The 12,910-nt window shown below is 39.8% G+C and overlaps 1 non-coding gene across 1 annotated transcript; it reads left to right on the top strand.

The window, feature by feature from the left end:
* The first annotated feature begins 4,037 nt into the window (after nucleotides 1-4,037).
* Nucleotides 4,038-4,121, top strand: TRNAM-CAU (transfer RNA methionine (anticodon CAU)). The gene is given in 2 exon segments: nucleotides 4,038-4,075; nucleotides 4,086-4,121. It is a non-coding gene; the product is annotated as a tRNA-Met (tRNA).
* The last annotated feature ends 8,789 nt before the right edge of the window (nucleotides 4,122-12,910 follow it).

Consider the following 12,910-nt stretch of genomic DNA (forward strand, 5'->3'; position numbering starts at 1 on the left):
CTAAGTGGTGGTATGACCTACCTACCTAACTTAGGATAACTAGACCAGGAACTCCTACTAGGCAATGACTCCTATAGCCTAGTCTACTAAAAAGCATATATTTTTTATTTTACCACATTCTTTTTCCTTTAGTATTTTATAATCAAGCATATAAAAAAGAGGGAGCTAAGCATTTATGCCAGGAGGCATATTTCACGGTGGATTCCGTGCCATGGTGGATTCCGTGAGGTTTTACGGTGGATTCCGTAAACTTTGTTGACGGGGGCTCACACACAAAGTGGATTCTTTGTGCGAGAAGTTGATGGGGATGCCTATCCTTTTTGGGATGTTGCCGCCCTACCGCCGAATTAAAAAAATAATGGGCTAAGCTTTTAAAAAGCTTAGCCTTGAAGCTTTTAAGCTTTATAGAAGTTATGAAACTTATCTCTGAACTTCTGAGAAGACGACTTGGAGAAGAAGATGTTGGAGTGGTCCTTCGCCGTCACAGGCCGGTCCTTCACCATCAGAGGCTGCAAGCAGAGGCTCTTGACTGCCAAGAATCCACCCGTATCGACCGTTCATGATGAGACTGATCGTAGAGCTCGATCGTTCCAGGAGCTCCACCTTCGCACAAGATGGGTAGCGATTGGAAGCTCTCGATCTCAGCTTCACTCTGATACCACTGGTGAGTAGATCGGATGCTGTATGCTCGCGTAGTGAATACCGAAAGGTCCCCAAGAACAAAAGAACTCTACTTTTTGCACAAAACTCAATGTAGAAAGCATGCACGACATGAACAAGAGACCAATTGGATGCAATCTCCCCCCATGCCTTGTGTGAGCACTCCACAAAGCATGTATTTTATGTATTAATCATCTTCAAGCTCAAATAATAGCCCAAATTACAAAATAGCATGCTTTTGGCTTTTGAGTTTGCTTTAGCACAAAATAGAAATAAAGCTAATGGGCGGGCATCCAAAGAGTCAGGCATACCCAATACAATGTCCAAATATAAATATCATAATCGTGCACCCATGCACATACAAAAATAATAAATAAATATCCAACGCCTTAATAAATAGGTGCAAAAAAATATAGGTGCCATGCCCAAGGTATGCGCCCATCAAAATATAAGTGATAACTCGAATACACGCTATCCTCCAATGCTTTCCTCCACCACTACTGCTATCTCTACACATCAACTGAAGCATTCACAATTGTTAGTAAAATAATACAATTAAACCGACAAAAGTGAATATCTAGCAGTCTTCAGCTACATAAATAAATCAATTGGTTAGAAATCAATCATAACCTTAATTTATCACAAGTACGCATTCTAAACTCATAAACGTTTATTAATTTAATATGTATTTTGCGAAATCACCCGCTATGGAATGCCAAGAGGCATATTTCACGGTGGATTTCGTGCCATGGTGGATTCCGTAAACTTTGTTGACGGGGGCTCATACACAAAGTGGATTCTTTGTGCGAGAAGTTGATGGGGACGCCTATCCTTTTCGGGCGTTTCATTAATTTAGTGTGTACATGGGTGATTCCATAGCGGGTGATTCCGCAAAATACATATTAAATTAATAAATGTTTATGAGTTTAGAGTGCGCACTCATGATAAATTAAGGTTAGGATTGATTTCTAACCAATTGATTTATTTATGTAGCTGAAGACTGCTAGGTATTCACTTTTATTGGTTTAATTGTATTATTTTACTAACGATTGTGAATGCTTCAGTTGATGTGTAGAGATAGTAGCATTGGCGGAGAAAAGCATTGGAGGATAGCGTGTATTCGAGTTATCACGTATATTTTGATGGGCGCATACCTTAGGCATGACACCTATATTTTGTCGCGCCTATTTATTAAGGTGTTGGATATTTATTTATTATTTTTGTATGCGTATGGGTGCATAATTATGATATTTGTATTTGGACATTGTATTGGGTATGCTAGACTCTTTGGACACCCGCCCATTAGCTTTATTTCTATTTTGTGCTAAAGCAAACTCAAAAGCCAAAAACGTGCTATTTTGTAATTTGGGCTATTATTTGAGCTTGAAGATGATTAATACATAAAATGCATGCTTTGTGGAGCACTCACACAAGGCATGGGGGGAGATTGCACCCAATTGGTCTCTTGTTCATGTCGTGCATGCTTTTTACATTGAGTTTTGTGCAAAAAGTAGAGTTCTTTTGTTCTTGGGGACCTTCCGGCGTTCACTACGCGAGCATACAATATCTGATCTGCTCACCGAGCATAGTGTGACTCAAGGAGAACAGGACATCCGTCTCAGGTTTAGTCTCGGTATCCAAAGCATCTATATTCTTTTTATTTACCTCGTTGATCAAAAGGGCACACTCAACATCCTGCAATTTCAACCTATCATTCGCACACAGAGCCATATGAAAAGAATCCCATGACTTAGGTAGAGTACCAATAGAAATAAAGGATCCTTGCACTCAATCTCTTGCGAAGCTAAATGGCTGATAATGAAGTGAAACTCATTCAAATGTGTAGACATAGAAGTCCCTTCCTTTATGCAAAGGTCCATCAACTGTTTTAGCCAATACATTTGAGATGCAAGACTCCACTTGTGATAAGAATTCTTAATCTGTGTCCAAATCTCATATACAATTTGATTGTCAGTCATATAACATTGTAATGAGCTTGCTTAGATAGTGATAAGATGATGGTGGACTTGCACATTGCATAACTGACTATACTAATCAATTGGCACTATAACTATGCCAGCTATAGGTAGGTGCAACAAATCAAATATAATAAGTCAGTGGCCATGTGAGGACCATAATAACCACTGATATACTCAGTGTAGACCTGCAGAACCATCTAACCAAGCAGTCCATCATCAATGTCCACACGTGTTGAGCTTCCCATATGAACAAAGGAAAGGGACACCTCTTCAATTATGTCATATATGACTACACTTAACCCCATGGAAAGATAAAAAAATAACTACCCATAGAGAGAGAGAGAGAGAGAGAGAGAGAGAGAGAGAGAGAGAGAGAGAGAGAGAAGAATAATAATAATAATAATAATAATAATAAGAAATATGGGGGTAGTTAAGAGTGGAGATTTTACAAGGTGTCGAAAAGAAATGCGATTAGAAATTTTAGAAAAAAAATATTTTAAAATGTCATATTCTTATTTTATGTTCTAAGGAAAAAGGTCGCCCAAAGTGATCACTGTGGAAAAGGCATGCCAAAAATATGAGAGTTGTGTTGTTGACAATAGAGATCTAGACCTCTATAAGTAGCTCATAGGTCTCAAGGGAAAGTACCAAGAGGGGTACAAACCTTCTAATGATATACTTGAGCCCAAACCCACCATGCACATATGGAGCCCAACTCTGCAACCAAGCACAACACATAACCCTCCTCAAATGACACAATGAATCGTTAATTTCTCAACACATTTCTAGATAATAATTAGACCGTTTCTATTCATTGAAGTTTGTTAAAGTTTCATTGCAGAAGTCACTCCTCAAAGTGCTTCCTATGGTGTGTGTAACCTCTATCATTAGCAAACATAGACCCATTACTTTGGGACCTTTAGTATCCCATAAGAGGCCTATCAACCTTACTTCTAGTCGATATCTACATTAGAGGTCTACGCAAACTCATGTCTATGGTGAACCTCACACTCAAGAGTAATTCTCATGCTTCATGCATGTATGCACAATGTACACAATCCCTAGCATTTTGAAGAACTACAAATTACAATCACAACACGAACGCCTCCTTTAAAGCCACACGTACCGTGATAAGAGCACAAAGTCATCGTAATTAAAACAATAATGCGGTAAAACCACGTGGTAAGAAAGAGACTTCTACCAAGGAAAGAAAGGAATGAAACGTGGGCTTTATTGCAACGCCTCCCCTCTTTTCCTCCTATAAGACAGCCTTACACGCTTCACGAATTTGATATAGCTGCAGTTCGATGTGATGGATGCCTCTTACAGTTGGAGCGACCGTTTAGAGGGTCTCAATTAAATACTATCACAAATTAATTTAGATAAAGACATATCAAAGGGGTGGTGGCGCAGTTGGCTAGCGCGTAGGTCTCATAGCTCTGAGTTATCCTGAGGTCGAGAGTTCGAGCCTCTCTCACCCCATCTTTGTTTTTTAATTCTTCTCACACTGCGTGCTTCTTGTACAGAACTCGCAATAAAAATCGACACCAACAGTCATTTTTGACACCCTTTACGTAATAGGACTCTACGGAGAATGACATCAAGACAATACGTGATGATAATAAATTGTCACAAAAACTTGCTTTTTTGAACAAAATATATTCTTGAAATGATGTATTGTTATTGAATGATCAAGCTCCATCCTGAACAACCTCATCACCCAAATATGGACATCCCTAAACGTAAAGGCACAATAGAGCATACTAAGAGTTGAATAGAAGACCTTTCAAGACTCATATGCCACTATGTTATTATGTTTTGATCTTAAAAAATTTCTCCTCCAAGTACTACTAACTTTCCATACTTCACTATCCCCCAAGCCTTTGAAACTCATTCAAAGTTGACATTGACTCCTCAACCTAGGATGATTCACATTGTAATGAGAAATAAAAAGTTATTGATAATAATAGTTTTAAAGTTTTAAAGCAAAAAGATAATGGCATGTATTTGAAAAGAGATTACCATTGTTCTATATAGGTGAAAAACTCTATCAAAGATTGTTTGAAGTAATTCTCCATAACTATAAGATGTAAGCATTCATCTGTGCCTAATTGACGAGATATTCAACTGGCCTTCCTAACATATGGATGATAAATTCATAGTAAGAAAAATTTAGTTGGAAAAAGCTAGATGTAGAGGATACTAGCTAGCTTGCTCCATTGTTCTTAAGCCCACAAATAGAATCCATAGATGCACCTTGTGACATGCTAGGCTTTTTAATTTTTCTCCATGCTATGGAAAAAAAAGAAGAAGAAGGGCGCACAAGAGCATTGCCCTTTTTTCCAAAGAGAGAGAGAGAGAGAGAGAGAGAGAGAGAGAGAGAGAGAGAGAGAGAGAGAGAGAGAGAGAGAGAGAGAGAGAGAGAGAGAGAGAGAGAGAGAGAGAGAGAGAGTGTGTGTGTGTGTGTGTGTGTGTGTGAGTGAACACCCTTTTTTTATTTCTTAAAATAAACTCTTCTTTCTCGAAAAGCAAGATATCCACACATTTTAAGGCTAAGTGGACCACTTACTTGAAGTTAATAGTGGGTAAATTTTGGGGGGCACTACACCATTATATAAGCATATACCCTAAAGGGCAATGCTAACAAAGGTAAGTACATATACATTCATAGTAAGAATATCAAATATGTTCCCAATGTTATCATATGGAAAATGCTCCACAATCCTTGTCACGATCCTTTAGATCATCTCATGATCAATAACTATTTCTTTCTTTTACTTAGTCCAGCAAAGGTTGTATATTCCTTCTTTGTATCACTATCCAAAAAGTTTTTTCAGACAAAGAAAGAAAAATTATGCAACCCAAATTAAGAGTCAAGGAGTTGAAAACTAAATTCAACCCATAAAACCCATACAATATGCACCATGGAAACAAACCTCGTGTAAATATTAACATTTTGAGCACATGGAGTAAAAATGAAGCATCAAGGATAAAGTGAAAAGCTATAGAGAAGGGGAAAAGTTAAAGAAAGACCAAAGTTACTTGGACCAATAGTATCAAATGTAGTAGCTACTAAGAATGAAAGTTGCTAAAAGTAGCAATGAAATCCACCTACTAGTAAAAGACAAGAATACTAAAAGATAATGTATTAATTTGTAATAGTATTTAAAGCCAATGTATTAATTTCTAATAATATTTAAAGCTAATGTAAATAACATATTTACTCACATTTTAAAGACTCATGATTGTCCTTTATTATTTTGTATCAAAAGAATTGCAGTATATAGAGAGCAATTGCTCTTTAAAATCTAAGTGTTGAGCTTACTCCCATGCAAATCGTAAAATCATGTGGGTAAAATTAAAGATCCCACAAGTTTATGTGCACTAGAATATTTGGACTCCAAGTAGAAAAATCATGTGCATGTAATTCAATATCTAATAGGCCAGCCATGAAGGCATTGGCTAAATATTCAATACTATAAGTGTACAAGACAAAGACAATAGGGCTAAGGATACCCACTCAAAAGGAAACCCTACTTATATAATGTATAAAAACAAATGGAGAGTCCATTCTTGTGTTTGTAAACTTAAGAGCACTTGCTTCGATCTTCTCCTCATTGTTGCTTCCACCACCATAGCTTGAGAGAGAGAGAGAGAGAGAGAGAGAGAGAGAGAGAGAGAGAGAGAGAGAGAGAGAGAGAGAGAGAGAGAGAGAGAGAGAGTGTGTGTGTGTGTGTGTGTGTGTGTGTGTGTGCATGCATGTATGTGTGTGCACACGCACAAGCACACACATGTGTGTGTGTGTGTGCGCGCGCGCACATATGGACACACTCAAAAAATATGTATGTATGTGTATATTTACAAGCTTGGGGGAGGCTTTCCCTCTTCTCATCTTGCTTCCTTTCTTCATTGTCTTCCCTCTCTTTCCTCATGGCGACAATGATTATTGATGTGAGAAAGAGGCCACATGGTGCATTTTAGGAGCATCCATAAGGTTTGTGGAGCTAACTAGAGCTACCAACTCTTATGTCTTGCTTGCATCAAGAGCTTAACTTTTAAGCCCAAAACCAATTAAGGACTCTTCAAGAATACTTTGTAACACCATAAGGGCAAAGCCCTTACCAATACTAGGCTTCAAGTTCACTAATATCACTTCTATGTGCCTTTGCACCGATTACACACACACACACACACACACACACACACATTTCTAATATGTGCATTTGTGTCAATTAGAAATGCATTTGCTACTCTATAGAGTGCTATTGTGCTCCGCTTGTGAGGTCCTCATAGAGATTCTTCTTAGCTCTCATCCATGTGGCTCTCTTTGAGCCTCATCCACTTGTAGGCCTAAAAAAAGTAGCCTTGTTTGGCACCCCATACATTGTGTGCTACACTCATTCTCAATTGGTGATTCATGCATGACTCCACCTTCTTGTGAGTGCCCTTGGTGGCTTGCTTTGGGGTAACTCCTATGTGATCTTCATCACCATTAAGTTGCTTTTAATTTTTTCTCATTGCTCTTGTATATGCTTTACATTGTTTTGTTACTAAGTGCATGATCTCATAATGTTGTAAACACACTCACTCTCTTTCTCTCCAAATCTCCCTTGAGTTGACTATACTTCCAACATGATATCCAAGCAACATGCTCTTGATCATTCAACTTATATGAGATAGGAGAGAATAGATGTGATTTACCTCAACATTGCATCATGCATTCTTTTTTTTACTATTCAAATTTATGGCTCATTATTTTACATAAGGTATTTCCTAATCAACATTTGTGTCTTCACTACTTGTGCTCGGGGATTTAAAGACTTGCATGATTTGTAGTGTGGTTATAAGTGTTAGATATGCTCAATACCCTACCTTGTAAGGTGCCAGCAATGATCCATGGTGCTCTAAGTTGTGAGCCCCCTAAGTTGTGAGCCCCATGTTATGAGGTGAAGCCATGTGTAAGTGTGAACATTGATTGGGTCCTAACTTGTATGTCTTAGATGAGGTCAATGTGACCAGATGGCAAAAAGGTGACCTTTTTGGATCTAGCCTTTAGGTTAGATAGAGTAATTATATTGGTAGAAACTCATGGCACAATACATTGAGTTGCGAGATGTGGGAGTTATTAGGGATCCCTACTTTGGTGTATGGGGGCCGTAGAAGTAGCCCCTGGCTAGGGGGGTTTCAAGGGGGACTAATAGCCTCCCTTGATGGGGTTCAAGGGCAATGCCTCTAGCTTGAGAATAAAGGGAATCTTCCCCCACTAACTAGATAATGTTCATAATATGGTGGGAAAAACCAATCAAACTACCTTCTTGGGATATAAAAGGAAGACACCTCCAAATCCATCATCAATCTATGTCTCATCCAATCAAAATTCTTCCATCTAGCTTTAAGCTCTTGCCTACCATCTATCTAGATTTCCATCTAAGCTTCATAGTGGAAGCGTGACAGAGCTGTCTCTATATCGCTTTGTTTGGAATTAAAGAAGCTACTACAATTCTTATTATTTCTATGTATTCTTTACTCCTTGCTCAGATTCTATCCATTGTGCTCTATAAATTTTACAAGTAGATGCATGATGGAAACACCATGTATCTAGATTATGTTTAGTGAACCTTGTCTTACTATGCATTCTGTGCTTTTCAACCTTAATTGTCATTATACGACCAAATAAAAATATGTTTTATACATTTAATACATTCTTATAAAGCATATAGTACCTTAATTCATGTATTTTCACTAATCTTGTGTACAAAAGAAGTCGTTTATATGAAAGAATTATTTTGTATAAAATTGGTTTCTTCCATATGAAGGTATATTTTTTAATACTAGAGAATGTTTCATATGAAATTTGTATTATCTATATAAACCATCAAGATCTTAGCCATCTTTATTATTCAATGTATAATAATAAATTTAAAGAAAAAACTTTAAAAGATATGGAAGCCCAACACAAAGTTCAAATATTTCAAAAAATAGGATTTCTCAAAAGTCAATGCCTCTGTGTTTTATCACAAAGGAATACTTCTTAGTCACACAACATCCAAAGAATGCACATAAGATAGGAAGCTAATATTTCTTCTTGTTCTTCTTCTTCTTCACTATAATAATCTACCAAAAATAAAGTGAGAGTACAACATGCATAATATACAAGCGATCTATAGTGTGAACATGCTAACTAGAGAGATGACTAGATAGATTTCCCATAACTTAACTAGGTAGACTAACTTATCTCCAACTGTGAAATATCACTAGAAGTAGATGACGATGCATGTACCAACCACACTAGTGATATAAATGTGAAAATGGTCACGTAGGTATATGAGTATCAGCAGCTTGACCTCATAACACTCCCCCTCAAGCTCAACTCCATGACATGTACTCTAAGTAGGCTTTGAAATCATCAAGTCTTGGGGCCTTGGTGACAATAGTTACAACCTACTCCTCTATGCTCACATATATGAGATCAATGTCACCTACCATTAATGAAATGATGATGAACCTCAATGTGTTTGGTACATACATGAAACATTGGGTTCCTCGTTAAGTATATACTACTCATGTTGTCACAATAAATGACATATCTATATTCCCAAATCATCAAGTAGCTTTTGTTGAAAGGTGAGAAGAATCGAAGCTTGCACGAGAGAGCAAGAGCAAGAGAGAGAGAGAGACTCGCAATGTGGGAACTCCAATAGTCACAATGTGTGACCGGCCTTCCCTTTATTCATATGTCACTAAAAGAATAAAGAATAAAGTGACGACGGATGGGTGTCCGCTACCTGCAATGTGCAAGTGCAAGTACTGTCAATGTAGTAATACACGTGCGGCTAGGCAGAGGTGCCTTTACCCCCAACAGCCTCCCACTTAAAGGCAAATCTGCCCCAATGAGGAGTGAAAAAGAAAAAAGAAAGAAAAAGACAATACAACATATACACCTGTATAATTGGATGAGGAAAGATATCATCTCATCCCACGCCCATCAATCTCCTGATGAGGAAGGCAAAGCACTCTGTAGAGAGGCATTTGGTGAGCAGATTTGTAGGATTCTGGTCAGTTGAGATCTTGACAAGGTCAACAGACTTGTCCTCAACGACCCCATGTATAAAGTGATACCTTACCTCAATGTGTTTCGTCTTCGCATGGAAGACCAAATTCTTGGCTAATTGAATAGCACTCATAGAATCCAAATGCAATGTAAGGATAGCATCAATACCAAGGTCATGAACCAAAAGGCCTAACCATATGGCCTCCTTGCAAGCCTCAGTGATTACAATGTACTCAGTCTCAGTGGTGGAAAGAGCCATACACTTTTGCACCTTGGACATCCAAGAGACAGCACCTCCAGCATCATAGGTGAACACAGAGCTAAAAGTGGACTTCCTCCTATCTGCACATCCTACATAACCATAGTCAGTGTACCCCACGACTCATGTATCCTGGCTGCCATAGCATATGCATATATCTGCATTGCCCTTCAGGTACCTCATGATATCCTTCACGGCATCCCAATGCTTCTTGCCAGGTGTAGCCATATAGCGTGCCACAACACCAACTGCAAAGGCAATTTCTAGACGAGTGGCTATCATGGCATACATAAGGCTGCCCACTGCAGATGCATAGGGAATCTTGGCTATCATGGCATACATAAGGCTGCCCACTGCGGATGCATAGGGAATCTTGGCCATCTTGGCCCTCTTCTCATCTATCTCTTGTAGACAATCAGCCTGTGATACCTTCACATAAGAAGGCAATGAATAGCCAATAGGCTTCACGTCCTGCATGCAAAAGCACTCAAGGGCTTTATGAATGTACTCCCTCTATAACAAGTAAAGGAGTCCCTGATGCCTATCACATCTAATGCGCATACCAAGTATATGAGAGGCTTGTCCCATATTCTTCATCTCAAAGCTCTTCTTGAATTGAGCCTTAAGAGCATCTATCTCATCATGAGCTTTCCCTACTAATAGCATATCATCCACATAGAGTCCCAAAATAAGCAAAGATCCATCATGGGCTTTCTTTGTGTATAAGCATGTTGAGCGTGGAAATGATTTGTTTTTGGGTTGATTTTTTGTTGTTTTTGTTGTTGAATGGTTTTTTTTTTGTGATTGATTGTTTGAATTTGAAGATGTTTTGTAGTGTTGGAATGGTTTGAGTATGTTTGAAGGGTTTATGTTGGTTTTTTATGAGGATATGTTGTTCTAAAAGGTTCTATGATTCTCTTTGTTTGGTTCTGTAAGGTCTGATTTTCTTCTCTTTTGTTCTGTTTTGTTTCTGTTTTGGTAGTTGAGCCAGTTGAATAGATTGGTGGAGAGGAAAGGGTGATTGCATTTAGTAAACTGGCTATCATTCATGTCTTCTAGGAGGGCTAGGCAAAAAGAGGGGAGGAGACTAGCCCTCATCATTAGACGAGCCATGGCATAGCTGTCAATGGCGTTAGGGTTGAAGAAGAGGGGAGGCAGGCCATGCTCTTGTGGAGTCGGGTCCTGCTTAAGTAATAGCTTAAGTAATCTAAGGTAGTTACATGTAGTTACAAAAGCTGGATCGGGGCATGAAGAGAAATCTGTGAGGAAGTGCGTCATAGAGTCATCTAGGCTTTGTGAGTTAAAGAACAGGTCATGTTCGAAGGATACTACATTGGAGTTATAGATAATGGGAAAGTCGTAACGCCCGTGGAGGGTGGCATCAAAATTCACACCTACCCTTAGAGGGTATGTCATGTATCTGGGGTTGTTCCTCTCGAAGGGCAGCATGTTACAAAATGCCATCCAGGCAAGCATACTAATGTCGCATACTCGCCTCCTCCACAGGGGTTGGCTTTTATAGCCCTGTACTATATGTGGAACTTCAAAAACTTTGTTTTGCCAGTAGTCGGCCTCTTTAGTTCCCCAAGAGGTGGGGGTCTTCTCACTCTCTTCTAGCCACTTTTGCCCTAGTCAGCCACCAATTGTGATCACCTCCTCCATCACCTTAAGCGGCAAGACCCTCCGCAGGCTAATGGGCAGGAGAAAGCTAAAGGTGAATGGATCCTTTTCTTTTTCTTGTCTCTCCCAAACCACTAGCACTGCGTGGAATCCAGCTGGGATGTCATCACGGCAAGGCGGGAGGGGTGTGGATGGCTGCACGGCTGGCTTGGCCCTTAACTGCTTCTTGGCTTCTTCGACTAACTTCTTGCGTCTCTCTTTAAGTGCGGCTTGTCTCTCCGCAGATGGGTCCTCCTGTTGTTGCTCTTGAGACTACGGCGAGGGGGATTGTGGGATCACATTCTCTCTGAATTTGCCCATGTCGAATTCGAGTTCTACTTCCTCCCCTTGCCGGTCTCCTTGTTGTGCTCCCTCTTCAATCCTATGGCATCTATTTCCTGGGGGGTTCGGCCGGCCAGCAGTAGGTATTTCCTTTGCTCTTCCATGCTCAGTCTAACCTCCGCAGGTTGGGGTGGCATTTGCAGTCCTACATGCAGGGCTCTGTGTGTTTCTCTCCTCAGCCTCCTGTTTTGATGCCTTCTTTGCCTTCTGTAATTCCTCCTTTTCCTTTTCTTCTTCATGTTTCTTCTTCTTCTCCCTCTCCTTGGCCTCCTTAAGGGATTCTTTTTTGGCCCTTTCCAAGTTCTCTTTCTCCTTCTTGTGGCCTTCATCATCCTTTTTCTTCCTTTGGGTTGTTTTCTTATTGGGTTTCTTGGTTGTCTTCTTGTTTTTCTGTTCTTCCCCTTCTTCCTCAGTCTTGGTTCTATTGGTGGACCCTTCTTTGTCCTGGTGAGGGGGCGACCTATCCGGTGTTTCTCCTTCTCCTTCTTCTGCATTCTGTGTCTTCTTTACTGCCTTCTGGATGAATGTAGTCAAAATGCTTTTGTAGCCGATAAATGAGGCCTTGGACGAGGCCTTCTTCCTTCCTGTGGCCTTGGAAGCTGGAGACTCTCCACCTGCTGGCATACTTCCCAAAGCTAGTGCTTTAGCTGCCTGGTCGATGGTTTTGTGGACATACCCATTCCAGTCGACTTCATCTAAGGTGTGGGCTGCTATATTCTCCAGCATATGTATGCTGATTCGATGCATTAAGGCGTTGTAGCGCTAGCTGGAGAAGAGCGCGTGCACTAGCTTTGCCTGTAGCTTGGCTTCAGCATCACGGATGTCGTGGATGCTGATATCGTCATTGGTTAGCACCTCCTCTCTTTTCATTTTTAGCATGGTGTAGACATCCCTTTTCTGTTTTTTCTCTATCTTCGGTTCCAATCCCAATGCCTTCTCCACCAAGGCTGGGTTCAAGTG

Source organism: Lygodium microphyllum, chromosome 11, assembly GCF_053477565.2.
Source record: "Lygodium microphyllum isolate KBCC chromosome 11, Lygodium_microphyllum_v1.1.10, whole genome shotgun sequence".
Classification (NCBI taxonomy): Eukaryota; Viridiplantae; Streptophyta; class Polypodiopsida; order Schizaeales; family Lygodiaceae; genus Lygodium; species Lygodium microphyllum.